The sequence below is a fragment of the Prinia subflava genome, chromosome 18 (genome assembly GCF_021018805.1).
Source record: "Prinia subflava isolate CZ2003 ecotype Zambia chromosome 18, Cam_Psub_1.2, whole genome shotgun sequence".
Lineage (NCBI taxonomy): Eukaryota > Metazoa > Chordata > Aves > Passeriformes > Cisticolidae > Prinia > Prinia subflava.
The window spans coordinates 13,981,598-13,997,721 of record NC_086264.1 but is presented as its reverse complement, the minus strand read 5'-3'; the positions used below and the strand labels follow the sequence as shown (position 1 = coordinate 13,997,721).

The 16,124-nt window shown below is 44.5% G+C and overlaps 1 protein-coding gene across 6 annotated transcripts in view; it reads left to right on the top strand.

Moving 5' to 3' along the window:
- The window catches only part of ARHGAP24 (Rho GTPase activating protein 24), a 114,977-nt gene that overhangs the window by 47,829 nt on the left and 51,024 nt on the right, over nucleotides 1-16,124 (top strand). Inside the window, exon 1 of one of the 6 annotated variants that reach the window (XM_063415027.1) lies at nucleotides 12,405-13,406. The exons of the other annotated variants lie outside the window; for them this stretch is intronic. The gene's annotated coding sequence lies outside the window, so the exon portion shown is untranslated. Of the gene's footprint in view, nucleotides 1-12,404; nucleotides 13,407-16,124 lie in introns of those variants that run through there. 6 annotated transcript variants of the gene reach the window in all.

The window sequence follows — 16,124 nt, the reverse complement described above, 5'->3', positions numbered from 1 at the left end:
ACCCCGATACATCTGTCCACTTACTACAAACCTGCATGAAAAGAGAAGTGGTTCAAAGACCAGAAGCAGTCACAGCATGGCCTTTGTGTTCATTCAAGTTCTGTTTCCATCCCTCTGCAATCTGAAGCAGGAGGCAACCAATTTCAGGTCATAAAATCATGGAATAGTCTGAGCTGGAAGGGACCCACAAAAACCATCAAGTCCAGCTCATGGCCCTGCACAGGAGTCACACCAGTGCCTGAGAGCCTGGCCCAAATTCACCTTGAGCTCTGCCTGCCTTGAAGCTGCGGCTGCTTTCCTGGGGAGCCTGTTCCAGGGCCCAAAACCCCCTGTGTGAAGAGCCTTCTCCCCATATTCAACCTAAACCTCCACAGAGAAAAAAAATAAATAAAAAGCCTGTATTTACAGTTAACCTCGTTTGCTCAAAAACTCAAGCCTAAATCCCACTGTCTTTGAGAGAATTTGGCATAATTTAAGCAGTTTGCTGGCCATTCCAACCTTGTCAACAGGGACCGACTCCAATTGCACATGGGATTATTTTTTTAATGTGGTATGTTACAATGTAAAATTTTTCAATAAGGTTTAAGAGACACCACAGAAGAAGAGGCAGGAAGAACTATTTTAGTTTGCTCTGTAAATCTGCTCTTAAAACTTAAACAGTCCTGGGCACTATAGTACACACTCCTTTTTTAAACACAAAGCTTTATTTATATTGCAGATATGTCAGAGAATAAGAACTCCAGCTGAGCTGGGGCACAGGAGGCTGAAATCTGATCCCAGAACCCCAGAGAACTGTCATTTTCAGCTCTACCATCTACTCTGCTTATTTTAAATTGATCTTTTGTAGTATGTTTGAAGTAGATTTCTATGCCATCCACCCTGCCAAAGACAGATCCAGAACTGTCCCTCAGAACTGTCCCTGCTGGGACAGCGCCAGCTCGGTGCCTTCCTCCTCTCTATCTGACTTACCCTTTCTTCGAAAGGGAGCCAGTTCCCATTTGCGTTCGGGGGGACAGCCTGCTCTCGTGGCTTCAGTGCTTCCAGGGATCCTTCTGGGTTTGTGCCGTGCCCCAGCCGGGGCTGGCCAGCGACAGCCATCCCTAAGGGAGGGATTTATATTGTCTGAGGGGCCTGAACACCGCATGTCTGTAAACGGTGTTTTCACACAGGGCAGCTAATTCCCACAGTTTGCATTGCTTGAGGCTGCTTCTGATGAAAAACAAACAGCGGAGTCTGGGAGCTGCGGAATGCAGCCTGCAGCCAGTCAGCACCGCCTGGCTGGGGCGGGCAGATGGGCTGGAAGGGTTCTGGCTGATGCCTGGGCACAGCAGGCTGAGCAGGCACTGAGCGGCAGGGCTGCAGTTCTTAGAGGCTCCTGGAGCTTTATGGGCTCTGCAGGGTGATTCACCTCAGCGCTGGGTGCTTTACCCTGTCAGCAAATGGAAGGGATTCCTTGAAGGCACAGCAGCTTCCGGCTGTACGGCCAGTAGAGCACTTTGCCAGTCAGGAGCAATGAACAGAAATCCTCACTAGTGCAGGTCTCAGCTGAGCCTCCTAATGATGGTGGGGTAGAGGCAGTGTCTGGGGTACACAGGGCAAGCACAGTAAGTGTGCCCTGTGGCTTTGTTATGTCAGGATGACCGTGGATGTTGTAATGATGCAGCTTCTCCTTGGTACTACTGTCTGCCTTCTGCTCAGACCTTTGTGTTCCTCTCTCAACCCTTGGTCTTTTCTACTGTTGCTTGAGTGCCTCTTGCAATTTGCATGCTGCATTTTCTCTTGAAGTGAAATGCATGATAAAAAACCAGTCTGGTTTGGACACTACGTAATAATTCTTGTAGTGTGCATGGCACATGGTTCCAAATGCTGATATTGGTGATCAGCATATATTTATCACACCAGTAAATAATTCTCTACTTCTTGCACAGGAAAAGCTCAGCCTTCTTTGGAGGCTGCCTGTGCATAGCAAAATACCTGCTGTGTGCAGTATCTAGGAGTTTTTCCTTGGTTAATTCTGGAAGATCTATGGAATTGCACTCTATATAATGCATTCTTTCTAACCACCATGTTGTGGTTTAACATGAAACCTATATGAAAAATTTTTTCCATGAGCTGCAGTTGGACATTAACCAAGTAATTTTCACAGGATCCATCCACCTGTTGGGAGGAATTAACAGTGGGTTTTGGTGGTTTTTTTTAGGAAACCCTTTCATATTTTACTTAGATGCAAAAATAACTTTGTACGAAGAGTTTGTTGCCAGTGCTACAAGGACCTTTTCATTTTTCCCTGTGGAAAAAGTAGAGATAATCAAATGAAACTTCAAAAGAGCAAATTGTATTGTCAGTGGAACTTCAGAGAGTGCACATCTCCCTTTGGTTATTTGAGTGCTGGGAAGTGCAGGTAAATCTGTGTTATGTAGAATATCACACAAGGACCAGACCTTGTTGGAAGCAGTCATCGAGGTTCAGCTGTGTGTTCATGACCAGGGCTGGCTGATACCCGGTCATCAAATGGCTTTTTGAGACCCGCAGACGCCCAAAGACCTGCAGCACCTTCCTGACAAACTCTCATGTGTTTGCAGTCCTACAGAAGGCTCCCTGGAGGGGAATGCCACACTGGTGTAGTTCATACAGCCTGAGCTGAAATGTGTGAGTCAGCCCTGGGCCGAGAAGGAGACCAGTTTCTGGGTAACAATGTGATGAATGTCTCTGTGCTGTCTGGGAATGCCACAGGCAGCACTGCCCTCTCACCCCTCTGGGAAGTGCCGTAGCTGTGTGCATGTCTGCCACAGAGGTCAGGGGAAGGGAGCGTGTGCAGTTTGGGCTGGTGTTCCTCCTCTTCACTGCATTTTGGGAAGAGGGGATATTTTTGTCATATTGACTGGATCAGATGTTACAGCTTAGAGTTACCAGCAGTGCCTAGGCTCTGACCTTGTGAATGCAGCGCGAGTTCCCAGCAGGACAGCACGGGCTTTTAACCGAAGGAATCCCTGGGGACAGAGTATTCAGTGCTTAATATGTTTAGGAGCATTTCCCCTGTGATCTGTAGCACTTCTCATTTTGGCCATGGTATTTGGAAATTTCATTTGAGGTCACAGAGGTTCTCCAGTGTTGTCTGCTTGGGATGGTTGAATTGTTTCAAGGTGCAGATGTTACTGAGCAATCTCTGTGTAGGGCTGGCCTCCTCTCCTTTTGTAGGTAAAAACAACAAAACCAAAAATACAGTTCTCTGAGATGGAAAGAGTTTGTGCTTTATAATGCTGCCTCTGTACATGCATTTACAAATCTCATTTTAATTAACATATGAATGTAAAAGGAAGTTTTGAAGAGGAGTAATGCCTTGCACATGTCCAGGAGGTTGAGTTGGTAATAATTACAGTTATGGAGTTGCCATGCTGAGTTTCCTCTCAGGAAAAGATGGTTTTGGTTTCCCAGTCAGTGCTTTTTTACCCCTCACAGCAGCTGGGTGACCACCCTTGACACACCTGGCTCATGCACAGGGAAATGGGAGCGGGCTGGGAGGGTAAATTATCTGAAATCCCTGCTGGGAGAGAGGCTGGCTGCACCGGCGTAGTTGCAAAATGCGTGAACCTCTATTTGTGATGGCAGTACAGAGCTCGAGATTGAAAAGTCAGTCACCAAACCCCTGAGTGTCTCTTCTTGTGCATGCAGTAAATGTAGGATTTTTCCCAAGTTAATGAAGATGCAGAGCAGATCAGGGACAGTGACAGACCAGGGCTGTCCCCTCTGGTCTGTCAGTTCCAGAACTGCTTCAGCTTTGCAGTTGGCATAGATGCAGCCATGGCAGGCCATACCAAAGTGGCCCAAATAAAGGGGAAATTATCCACTTGGAGGCACATTTTTTCCCATAAGCCTTCAACCTTTAATCCTACTAACTCTAAACAAACCCTGACCTGGAAAAAAATCTTTTAAGTTTCTTTTTTTCCCCCTTCAAGTGTGGGAAGAAAAGTCCCACTCCTTAACCTTTGCACAACCACATATTAATCTAATTTCCTACTCATCATGACCTAGTCATTTGGAAATTGCAACTACACTTAATTTGATTTTTCTTCCTATATTTTTTATATCATGTTTTTGTTGTTTCCCTGACTCTTGTTGTTTGGTTCAGCACTGGTTCATTAAACTTCACTCACAAATATCAGCTGGAGGGCTCACAGAGCTTGTTGTCATTTCAGCTAATCAGACATTTGTAGATCACTGGAGGTTATTGCATATGCATGTAAAACTAGGGCTCTCTCCTTTTGTTCCCTCCCTGTCTTGGGAGAGTTGGCTGATCACTGCTTTTCTCTGTGTTGGCCCACCAGGATGTACTTTTCTGAGAGCTTAGCATAATAATACTCCTTTTTTCTAGCTGATTCAAGCAGCTGTGCCATCCTCTGCCCCCTGCTGCTGCTGTTGTCCTTGTGCAGTATTTCGGAAGTTAGCACAGGCATTTTAGGATGCCAGAATGCACCTTATGTTTTGCTGTACTTTCAGTCAGCAGGTAAAGTCCAACTGTTGTATCTCATCACTTAATTGAATAATAATAAAAAAGAGAGTTAAAGTTGCCTCAGAAGAAAAAGAGCATTTTGTATTGCTGAAAGAAATATTGTAAGTTGCAGTTAAGCTGTATTTGCAGTAGTTTTGAGAGATCAGTAGCTGCCACTAGGTTTGATTTAAACCATTAACAGCAAATGCTCAGATCTCAAGAGATGTTGTAACCTTCCCGTAGCATAAATGTTGTGGGAAAATCAGAAACTTGGGCTGCTTTGAATTAAAAAGAAATAATAAACAAAACGAGTTACGGATTATGATGGGCAGTTGACACAAGTATTTTTTTAGGGATGTACACATCTCCAAAGAGAGAAGGAGGTGACTATTTTTTCTTCTCAAAGGATTTTAATTTGAAGCCCAATATTAGCAAGACCTTGATTAGCACCATACCTTTAACTCCCTGATACTGCACAGCATAATCTTTTCCCATGCCTGTGTTTAATTGCTGCAAATCCAGCAGTTCCCACGATTTATTACAGATTCTTTCCACTAAAATTGCTGAATCTTGGAATTCAAGCTATCAAAAATTGCATCTGTGAAAGTAATGAATCTTACATCAAATCCTGAGTGATTTGACATCACTTCCTTAACTGTTGTCCATGTTCTCCCTCCCACTGCAAGTTTGTTTGTTATTGTTTTTTCCTTTATTTTCTTTTTTTTTAGAAGTTTGCTCTGCCATCTGGGAGCAATATTCTTTTTCCTTTTTTCTGAAGGCTTTATTGCCTTGATTGGACGTGCAGTATCATATCAACCACAGTTGCTGTTTTGTAACTTTGACTGCAATAGAACAACACATTCAAAACTTTGCATGAGCAAAAAATATCTCTATAAGCCTTTCAGAAGTCCCACAGTTCTGGATTTCTTGTGACCAGCAGGTACAACCCAGGTGTGCTGACAGCATGCTGTAAGGGAGCAGGCTGCCTCAGCCAAGCTTCAGGGGCTAAACTGGAAGACAATCATCTTTAAGTGACAGCAGAAATTGTGAACAGCTAAGTTATATTGCAGTGGGTCTTTTTAATCATATCAGACATTATTTTTAATAGAAATAGTAGCTTTGCTGGGGGCTATTTTAATAACACAGTAGATGGCAATGGAGATTGTCTCTGCACGTTCGTATTGCAGCACACACACACACACACACACACACATATATATATATATATATATATATATACACACTCTCAAAATCCAGTAGCCTGCTGGCTCCCAAAGGAATTGACTGCATAATCAGATCACTGTACAGCTGAGCAGTCCCTAAACCCCAAAGTTCAGCAGATGTCTTGCTCCTCCAGAGCATATGTACCAGAGAAAGAAAAAAATGTAGGAAAATGTGAAAGGAAAAGGAAAAGTTGTACAGTAATTTTATAGATGAGTTTTGCAGGATCAGTTATGTTGAAAGATGCTGAGGTTCCTTTTGAGGTTTTGATCCTCTCCTTTTTGCATCTTCCCTTGTGCTATAAAGCATAACTTTATATTTACAGCTTGTGAATCACCTTAGCATGGACCCAGGTTGTTTTTCAACCTCTCATTATCTTTTAATATGCACTTGATCAAGTGAGCCACTTACTGACTAATTGCTCTAATTTGCATATTGATAAACTGAAGTGATGGTAACTGAGCTTGAAAAGCTCTCTGAGCAATTCTTGTGGAAGACAGGGAATATCTCTGTTAATATTGCTTTCATAAACTATAGTTGTTCTCATTATCTTGGAGCATCTTCGATTCAAAGGGCATTTGCACAGAATCACAAAAATGAGAAAGCTTGCTTGCTCAGGCTGGAGCGGTTTCTGTTGGGAGAGGCAGATCTCTGCTAAGGGAGGCTGGTGCTCCTGCAGGGTGCTGACAGCGCTTGCTGCTTCCTTTGGAAGCCCTTTGCCCTTCTCCTTTGTGTGCTGACCCTGCAGCATTCCTGTGTGCCTCTGGCTCTTGGAGCAGCGTTTTGAGATCAAACTGTTCACTGTGATACACTGCATATTTTAGCCTTTGGAAATGTAACTTCCCTAACTGGAAAAGAAACTATTACCCCATCAAAATGTACTATTTTCTTACATAATTCAAATGACCTGCTCCATAAACAGAGTGGAGGGTCAGATTTGCTCTAAACAGCTGTGTTGTCCCTTTGACATTGCAGGCAATTACTTTGCCTTCAGTGGTAACTGGATTGCTTTTTGTCCTGCAAGCATTTCAAAGTTTTTCATTAACGTGGTTCAGCCTGGGGCAAAGGCTTGCTGGCTCCTCTGCCCTCCCTGTCCAGAGGTGCTCTGCACAGCACAGGTTGAACAGTGAGACTCTTCTGTGCACCTGCAGGTTTGACTTTGCTCTGGACACTCTTGATGCCATCAAAATGTGGATTATGATACCGGCCTTGCCTTGCACAGGACTTCCCTTGAGTGGCCAAGCTGTTCTCCAAGTACATTTTTCCTGTCTTAACACACAGCTGTGGTTTTTCAAGGGAATTCTGAACAGATAAGACAAAAAGAAATATGGAGGAAGGCCTATTTCAAATTAAGGCATGCTTTCCATCATTAAAGTTTTTTTTCCTTGAAATCTTTAAAAAGGCTGCCTATAATCATATGGTATTTTCTCAAAGCAGATGACTTTCGCCAAGAAACTTGGCTTATGCCTTCCTGTAGAGCAGCCAAAGGAGAGGTAATATTTACCAGATTTGACATAAGAGATCAGTAGGAATGTAAATAGAGTAGTCCTCCAAAAGACACTGAAGCCAGAGCAATCATCCTGCAGCTTTGACAAATTTACTAACATCTGTTCTGGTGCCATTTCTGCCATACAGACCTGCCATTAACCATGGAGATGAAAGGGCTTTAATTAAATGAGCAGACTGACATGTTAAACTTTGATAACATCGTGCCATCTGGGTGGGTTGTATTTGCAATTCTCTCTGCAGCTTCTTAGATTCAGGGTATATTTCAGCTCTGCCCCAGTTATTTTTGGGAAGATACTGACCCTAGAGCTCTGGGGTTCCTAAGCAAGGTGTCAGGCTCTAAGTATGTGTAACAAGATGTATATTGCAGCATCTCACTTCTGAGCTGCATAATTTTTGTTTTACAATTTTGGTTTCACAATTAGGTCTGGTTTTACTAACATGTCACTACCTGGTACTGGCTACAACTACTACTGTGGATTTCAGATAATACAAGGAGCATAAAAATTACTTATTTATCATAACTAAACTTGAGTCAACATATAGTATGGGCTACAGATCAAGAAATCTTTAAGATGTGTCTTAAAACCCTCCCAGTGTTCATATATTCATTCTCTGCTGGCAGTGTCTTTTGCTGGGTTTGTGCAAAGTAGTTCAAGAGAAGATTGCTCTTAATGAAGGTGGAAATTGATAAGTAAAATTTTGCAGTGCTTTAGATGCCTAATGTGCTGAGTATATTCAGCTTACACTGTAGTATTTGTCATCCCTTCAACTTGTTATAGATTGGAGCAGGGCGTTTAATATGATGAGATGCTGTTATAAATAAAAGACTTTTCTAGCTTCAGAGAAAATCTTTATACAGCTTAATTGTGTAGACAGGTTCAATTCCCAGGAAGGCCAAAAGGGAAATCAGTTGATAATTTTAATCCAGAATCAATTTTCTTCAGGCTTTTGGAACGTGCTCATCCAGGTTTTTCATGCAGCAGTTGGTTTCTGCTGAAGTAGCAGGTGGAGTGTGGCTGGTGTGTTACTTCAGCTGGGCTTCCCTTTACACAAAACTGAATTATCTGGTGAGCACATGAACCTGTTTGAGTGCAGATAAATACTTACCTGTCTGCCAATACTTTCATCTCTGAGTGAGATAATCTTTCTGCTGCAACATACGAGCTGATGCTAAAAGTACTGTTGCTAAATGCTGCCTTTCTGCCTTTTCAGCTGCAGGATGCTGTCTCCAATGTTTCAGGAACCTAAAGGAAAGGATTTGTCAGGACTTGAAGAGGTTTTAATGTCTGAGCAACTGCACGGGAGTCTGTGGATAAAATCTATCGGTCTGGGTAGAGTGCAGGAAAACAGCTTCAGACTCTCCCTCTTCCCTGATAATGACACTTGAAAAAATGATGTTGCTGTCCCCAGCATTTCACTGTGATCCAGAGGGAGACACAGGTCCCATGTGCTCTCCTTGACTGGAAGTTGACATGATTGTGTAAGAAATTTTGAATCCACATCTGAGCTTTCTGAATTCCATGTTTAATTAATAAATTTTTATTTATTCCTTCTTTTCGTAAACCAAGGAAATAACAGCTGGTGTTTGCTTATGTCAAGTAGACAGATGCATCACACAAACACCATACGTTTCCAGCATCAAAACTGAAAGGGAGTTACTATCTGAAGGGCAATTTGTGGATGCATCTGTGTTTATGAACCTGTTCATTCCAAATGTAACAACCAGATATAAGGAGAAGATAGAAAAGATGTTGTCCTTATGGATTACTATTTCACAGTAATTTGTTTGCTGATGTTTTCTTCCAGACCTGTTATAATGTTTTTCCTATCTCCCATTCCCCTTAGGAGTAAGTTCTTTGAAAAGCAGCATATTTTGGCAATTTTTTCTTGTGACCTAGCACTTGGAGAGGGTTTCTCTAAGCTGCAAGGCAGAACAGCAGCCAAAAATGCAATTGGGCAAGTTAAATAGTGTGCAGCTGAGAGCCCTTTGCATGGTACAGCTGACAGAAGCTTCCATGAGAAGATCTCAGCGTGATATTCAGAGTCATTTGGGCATCCCTGAGGGCTGCACGAATGTAACCAATTCAAAGCCCAAATACACAAACATGTGGAGAAAGACTCATTTCTTACGTATAAGGTGAACTGCACTTGGACTGCAGTGAAGCTGGAAGGAAATGGATGAAAGCACTCTGGAAGATTTATTCTTGTGCTGGAATATGCAAAACCGGATGCTGCATCTATCACAGAAGAAATAATTTCTGTGATGGTAACATCCTCTTTGCTGGTACGGTGTGTGACTGACTTTCACCTGTCCATGAAATGCCTACAGCAGTTTTATCCTGCAGAGTAACTGAAAGGACAGTTCAGCTTCTCCTAGGAATGTCTGCTAATGCCTGTCACTGTAATGCTGCGTTTAATGTTGAGGGACAAGCTGACAGCTTTGCTTTCAGCAGAGATTATTTTATTGACAGCAAGAGACTTGGTGATAAAGTGGAGGGCAGATAAAATAAAAGGGCAGCTGATAAAATCTGGGTATCCAAATCTGGACATCCTCACATTTCCTAGGCGCTTCTAACAAAGAACCCCAAGTGTTCTTGTCACACTGAATTCCCTAAGCAGTTGGGGATTTATGGGTACTGTAGAGATTCCCCTTGCAGTGTTCTGCAAGTACCTACACTGCATAGCTGTCTTCCTCCATACGTCCTTCTTTAATATATTTGTGGTCTTATTGTTAAACACATCATAAAACACAACAGATATCCTCAACAGCTAAATTTACATTAGCATATGATCCTTGATTCACATTTCTGGGTGTTACTCCCATTTTGCATGGGTGTAGCCCAGCTGGCACCTCTGAAAACGTTCCTGCCATAAAGTACTAAAAGTGAAGAGAAGAAGAGGCTCAAATCTCATTTAAGCATGCACTGTGAAGGAAAAGATTTTGTTCTGAAGTCACATGAAGTATTAAAAATTATCCCAGTGTGCAAAGTTGCAATCTCTCCAGGAACAGGGAAGAATATTTTCAGTGAAGCATGGGATGTGAAGCAGATATTTTTAAGTGGCAAATCCCAAACCTTAGAGGCAGAACAGAAATCATTAAGCAGTTGGTTTTGTCAGTTAAGAAATTTAGTTTACTGCTAGTGGTGGTACTCGGGAAGAAAGTAAAATGTCTGGCAAAACAGGTTCCCTCACCCCAGCCAGCTGGCATGAAAGGAAATCTTGTTGAACAGTCTGGATTCAGGGAGCTGGAGGCTCCATGACATTTGCAGGCAGCAGAGTTGCTGTGTTTCCCATCTTGCTGTCCCTCCCCTGTTCCCTGCCCACCTACACACACAGCTGCTCCCTGCCCAGGCAGCCCTGGTGTCCTCCAGTGTCCAAAAATGTGAGGAACGCAGCCCCACAGAGCTGTGGCCAGTGCTGGGCCAGCCACTGGAACACGTGCTGTTTACTGAATACTGCTCTAAATACTCCCTGGTCCAGAGAACAGAAGTGTGAGGCAACAGAGGCAACAGAAGAAGATTTCTTGCCTTTTAAATGAACTATAGGAAAGGTAGGAGGGTATTTCTAGCGTAATTTTTACTGGGAGTAGTGATTTATCTGGGCAGTGATCACTTGCATTCAGACTCTGCAGGCTTGTGGCACTGCTTTTCCATGAGTTTCTTCAGTGCACTCCCAAGCCTAGCTGATTCACTTAGGTACAGTAACAGGGAGGATTAAAGCTAAGCCTGATTTGTAATAAGGAATCCTACAGCACAGAGCCTTGGAATTTTGTCTCAAACAGTTAAAAAACAACGGCTGGTTTCCAGGGCATCGTTCTTGCTCATGTGCTTTTGACCAAAAATTTCAGTAGTCTCACAGGCTGTGTTCCAACCAAATTCATCTTGTAGTCTCTCCCATCACTATATGGGACCACCACACTCTGATTTAGGTGGATGTTCAGAAGGAATTTTCTCAGAAGGACAGAGAGGTTTCACATCAGCAATTCAAATGAAAAATGGAGCGTACTTGCTGTGATGTGGTTCAGCTGTCTGCAGGGCCTTGGCAGTAGCAGTCTCGTTGTGAGTTTAGTAGTGAACTCTCAGTCTTGGCATCTGTGGTCCGATATTTCCACTCGTCTTTCCATGCACGGTGTCAGCCAACATCTGACTCTTTGGAGAGTGGCTGACTGTTGAATACTTACATCACTGGCTAAACTGGTTAAACAGGAGAGCTGAATTAGGCACCAACTGAACTGAAAAGTTCTCAACACTCTATTCACCTCCATCTCACCAGCACTGCGGGGTCCTAGGCTTTGGGAACAGCAGTCCAGATTGGCACAAACACAAACCCGCCGCTGTCGGGGAGGAAGAGCTGGGGTGTGAACTGTTTCAGGAGCCTGGCCCTCAGATCAATGGCCCTTGGCAACATCCATTCGAGGGTGTTGAGAGAGCTGGATGGTTTCATTGTGAGTCTTGGACAAGTCATGGAGATCAGGGGACATCAGAGAAGGCTGCAAGAAAGGTAAACTCACCGGGATCTATGAGAAGAGCTTAAGGGAGGATCCAAGAGATCACAGGCCCATCAGTGATACTTCAGTTCCTGGGAAAGTTACCAAAGGAATCCTCCTCAGAGCTACCACAAGATATATGAAGCAGGGGATTGGGAAAAGCCAGGATGGATTCACCAAGGACAAACCGTGCTTGACAGAGCTGATCACCTTCTATGGCAAAGGAACTGCTCGGCCCAAGTGGGGCAGGTGGCAGATGCATCTTAATAAGATTTAACTTGTGGTTCAGACATCCTGGCTTGTTGTAAGGCACACTTCACAGCTGGAGCAACTACCAGGAGAATCACTGTGGCTTTACCAGCCTTTTAGAATGCCACAAGTGGCTGCTGCCAGCCATCACCTGCCCCTTCCCATTTCTTTGTGTGCCACAGTGTGAATATGTGTGAGGCTGGCATCCACAGACTGGAAGTTTTACATTAAAATCTGCATCTGGCATCCCAGCTGAGATATTGGCAGCAGCTCTGGCATCTTTGTCTTGAATAACATCTTCTGCAACTTTGGTCTTTAGTGATTTTTTTTTCAGGACACAGCAATGAAAAGCTTTGCAAAAAATAATTCCTCCTGAGAATTTTTTACTGGACTTGTCAGCCTGTGCCATAACTTTCCTTATGCAACATTTTGTAGATGTTTTTGCAGACCTTATTCAGTGCCGCGCAGGACATATGCTTCTGTTAGTGATCGTCTTGAGGTGTTAGCCAGGATAAAATCCTGCTCTGTTTCCCATGCTAGCCCTAATTCCACAGTGGAAGCAGGTGCTCATACTATTACAAACAAACAAAGCTGAAAAACCTAACAGTGTGAAACTTTGATTTTCGGGGGGGCATACGGATCTCTGAACAGCTCAGAGACTAAGGAGATATACTTCCTCCAGGGTTCTTTTATCATAAAAGCAGCTTAAATGACTCACTCTTTCCCGGGGATATTCTTAAAACAACCCCACTCAGTTCATCTTTTAGTGGTCAGAAAGAAGATTTATTTTGTGCTGTCTTTCAAAAAAAAAAAAAAAAAGAAAAAAAAAAAGAAAAAAAAAGAAAAAAAAAAAGAAAATAAAGAGAAAAACATATTTTGAGAAAGGTCAATGGCCGTATTTCCAAGAGGATCTGGGCTGTATTAGAGGTCTGTACGGCTCACTAATGCACGGGCTGACTGGCACTATCTTCACTCAAGCAAGTGCTCCAGTGAAAAATTCAGTGCTATTTTTAGTTCCCTTACAACAAACTGCTTGATTGTAAGGCCTGGGGAGCCGTGACACTGGGATCGTGAGGGGTCTGCTGGAAAAGGAGAAGGACGAGGCACGGCAGCGTGCTGGGGACTCCGGCTAATGCGCAGAGGAACACGCCAGCAGCAGGTATTTTAAATCATCTCCTAAGCCTGGCTCTGCCCACGAAATGAAGCTGCTGGTCAGAGTCAGGGCATGAAAGCGTTAGCTGGCTGGCTCTATCTGCTCCTGCCCTTAAAGATTTCATTCCATAAATTCCTGTCCTGACCGTCATCTTTTAAGTCGTCTCCTCTCGTTTCCTAGCCTTTTCTGGGATTTTGTAGGATCTTTAGGCAAGTTAGCAAATGGCAGTAGCGGGAGAGAGATAAGTTTCCGAGCGGAAGGCGTCGTCCTCTGGTGAAGCCCCGCCGTGGCAGTGCCTGGTGAGTAGCCGGGGACAGGCAGGAGCCGCGGCGGGCAGAGGACGCGGCGGGCCGGGGGTGGGTCCGAGCGGCCGGAGGGGCTGCAGCGGTGCCCGGGCCGGCTCCGAGTGCGAGCGGCCCCGGCCCCAGCGCCGCCGGCTCCCCGCAGGTCGGTCCCCGGCGGGGGCAGCCGGTTCGGGGGCGGCTGCTGGGCGCGGTGGTCGCCATTCCCGGGCGGTGGAGTCACGGGCGGGACGGGCGCCAGCGGGCGGGCAGGGAGCGCCGGAGGCTCCGCGGCTGCCCGGGCCCGGCCGCCGTGCCAGGTGAGGGCGGGAGGCTCCGCGGCGCTCCCGGGCCGGGATGAGCCGCGGGATCCCGGCTGCACCCCGCCCGCCTCGTGCCCGCTTCCAAGCGCTGGTGCTGTGCCACAGCCGCTGCCAGCGTGCCCTGAGAACGGAGATCCCGGCCTGCTGGGACGCGGAGCTGGAGCGGCAGCTGGGCTCGCCAGGGAAAGTTGTGCATGTGTGAAGTGCCGTGGGGAGCGGGGCAGTGCTTTGCTGTCTCGCGTTTGAACCCTTTTGTTTCAACTCTGCTGTGCAGCGCCTGCGAATTCCTTGCTTCAGAGTCAGACCCAGGGTCTGGAGTGAGCGTTGATGCAGTTTAGCTGCATTGCCGTGCTTTAAAATAACTGCTTTAAAATAACTTTAAAATGTGTTTCACCCTCAATGATACCATTATCTTAAAATAGCACGATGTGCTGCCTCCCTTGAGTTACTTGGTAGAAAAAACAAGGAAGGGGAACTGCTGAATTCCCATGAACTTTGTGTTCAGAGATCCTGCTATGCTTTCAGCACGCTGAGCTGCTGTAGCAGCCTTCTCCGTGTACTAGAAATGTCTATTACCAGACTGCTCTCTGCTGCTGTGGTCACATTCTCTGCCATAGCTGTGCTTAAGGTACATTTGCAAAGACAGGTGGAGTGGCACTTCCATAATGGGGTTTTTAGTGTGTTCCTGCTAGATCTGTGCATTTGCATATTAACAGTGCAGATGGTGCAAGCAGAGTAGCTATAGCATGTGTTGGCTTACTTTTGCATTAACTGAGTTCATATAACCAGCTAATAATCAGTCGTGCTCGAGTGAGATGAAATAGTTCATGTTTTGGTGCTTGTCTGAAAGAAAAATGCAAAGATTAAAACTTAATTACCCTGTTTTGTTCTCACTGGTTCTGGCCAATCCAGATTTTTATCCTCCAGAAATAGTCTTCAGCACTAGTTGCCAGTTTCAGCACTAGTTACTAAAACAAAGGCAAGTAGAATGAAAAGTCAATTACTCCATGGCCTGAGTTCAGTAAACTGAGTCTGCATGGTGTAGAACTTGTTATGCTTTCAGAGTAATTAAGATGAATTAGTTGGGTTTTTTCTGGCAAAAAGTAGAGGTGGATGAGATTTTATTAAAACTTCAGTGCCCAGTGTTTTAGTGTTAGGGCACTTCTCTGGGACATGCAGTACATGTCAGTGTAGGTGAAAGCTCTGTGTTTGCTCATGGTGATCAAATGCACAAAGTTTACCAAACTGCTGGAAAGGCTGACTGGATATTTCTTAATCAGTGTTGTGTCTTCCCATGGACTCGTGCTGGTATCCCGAGTGTTTCAAGGGCAGGTACAGCCCACTCCTGGAAGTCCTCACTGGCATGTTGAGGTGTTTGTGTGTGCACAGAGGACACCTGTGCACAGAACAGTCCTGACACCTTCTGGGTGAGCGCTGCAGTTCTGCCACGTGCTGGAATCAGCAAAGAATGTTTGTGAAAAATAAGCATCATATGTTTAGAAATGGGATGGGCGAGAATAGAATAGAAATGGAATAGAGTATTTCATTTGGAAGGAACTTATAAATGCTCGTTCAGTCCAACTGCCTGACCACTTCACTTGACCAAAAGATAAAGTATGTTATCAAGGGCATTGTCCAAATGCATCGGTCTTGGGACAACAGCCACGTGTCTGTTCCAGTGTCCAACCATCTTCTCAGTAAAGAAATGCTTCCTAATGTCCAGTCTAAATGTCGTCTAATGCAGCTTTGAACCATGCTCATGCAGGAAAATACAGGTAATAATCATCTGTCTATGTGCTAAGAGTGTTTCCTGAAAATGTGTGGAAGGGCTAACAACTTCCAGCAGTTGTTTCAGCTTCCTTGTTTGCAGTCTGGGTCAGGCTTCCTTTGGTTTCCTTTATTCTCCCCCTGGGATATCTCCATTGCAAATGTGTTGGATTTATAATGAGGAAGCACTAGGTTTCCAATACTAAGTGAACAAACCCCCAGAATGTTTCCTCTAGCTGTAAAATGTCACCATGCTTGTCTGTGGATTTTAAGCTTCAGCCAGTTGATGGTGTTGTGTTTCCAGAGAAAAGAGACAGTGTATTTTGGCACCATTTGTTCATGTCCTCCTGTGGCCTGCCATTGAAGTCTTCGTTCCAGTGTAAAAGGAGGGTTGGTGGCTTTAGACATCTCTGTTACTGTGTGCTGCTAACATGAAAACTAATAAAATGATAGGTTGAAGGTGTGAAATACAGGCCCAGAGTGACTTAAAATATGTGAGAGATGGCTGTACAATTGGAGCTTGCAATAAATGGTCAAAGATAAAATGGAAAAATCTATCCTTATTAAAAGTGGTGTGTGCAATATATTTATTTAGGCACTCAGAATCAGGAGAGTTGTGGCTGATTCAAATGAGAAATGTATTCCA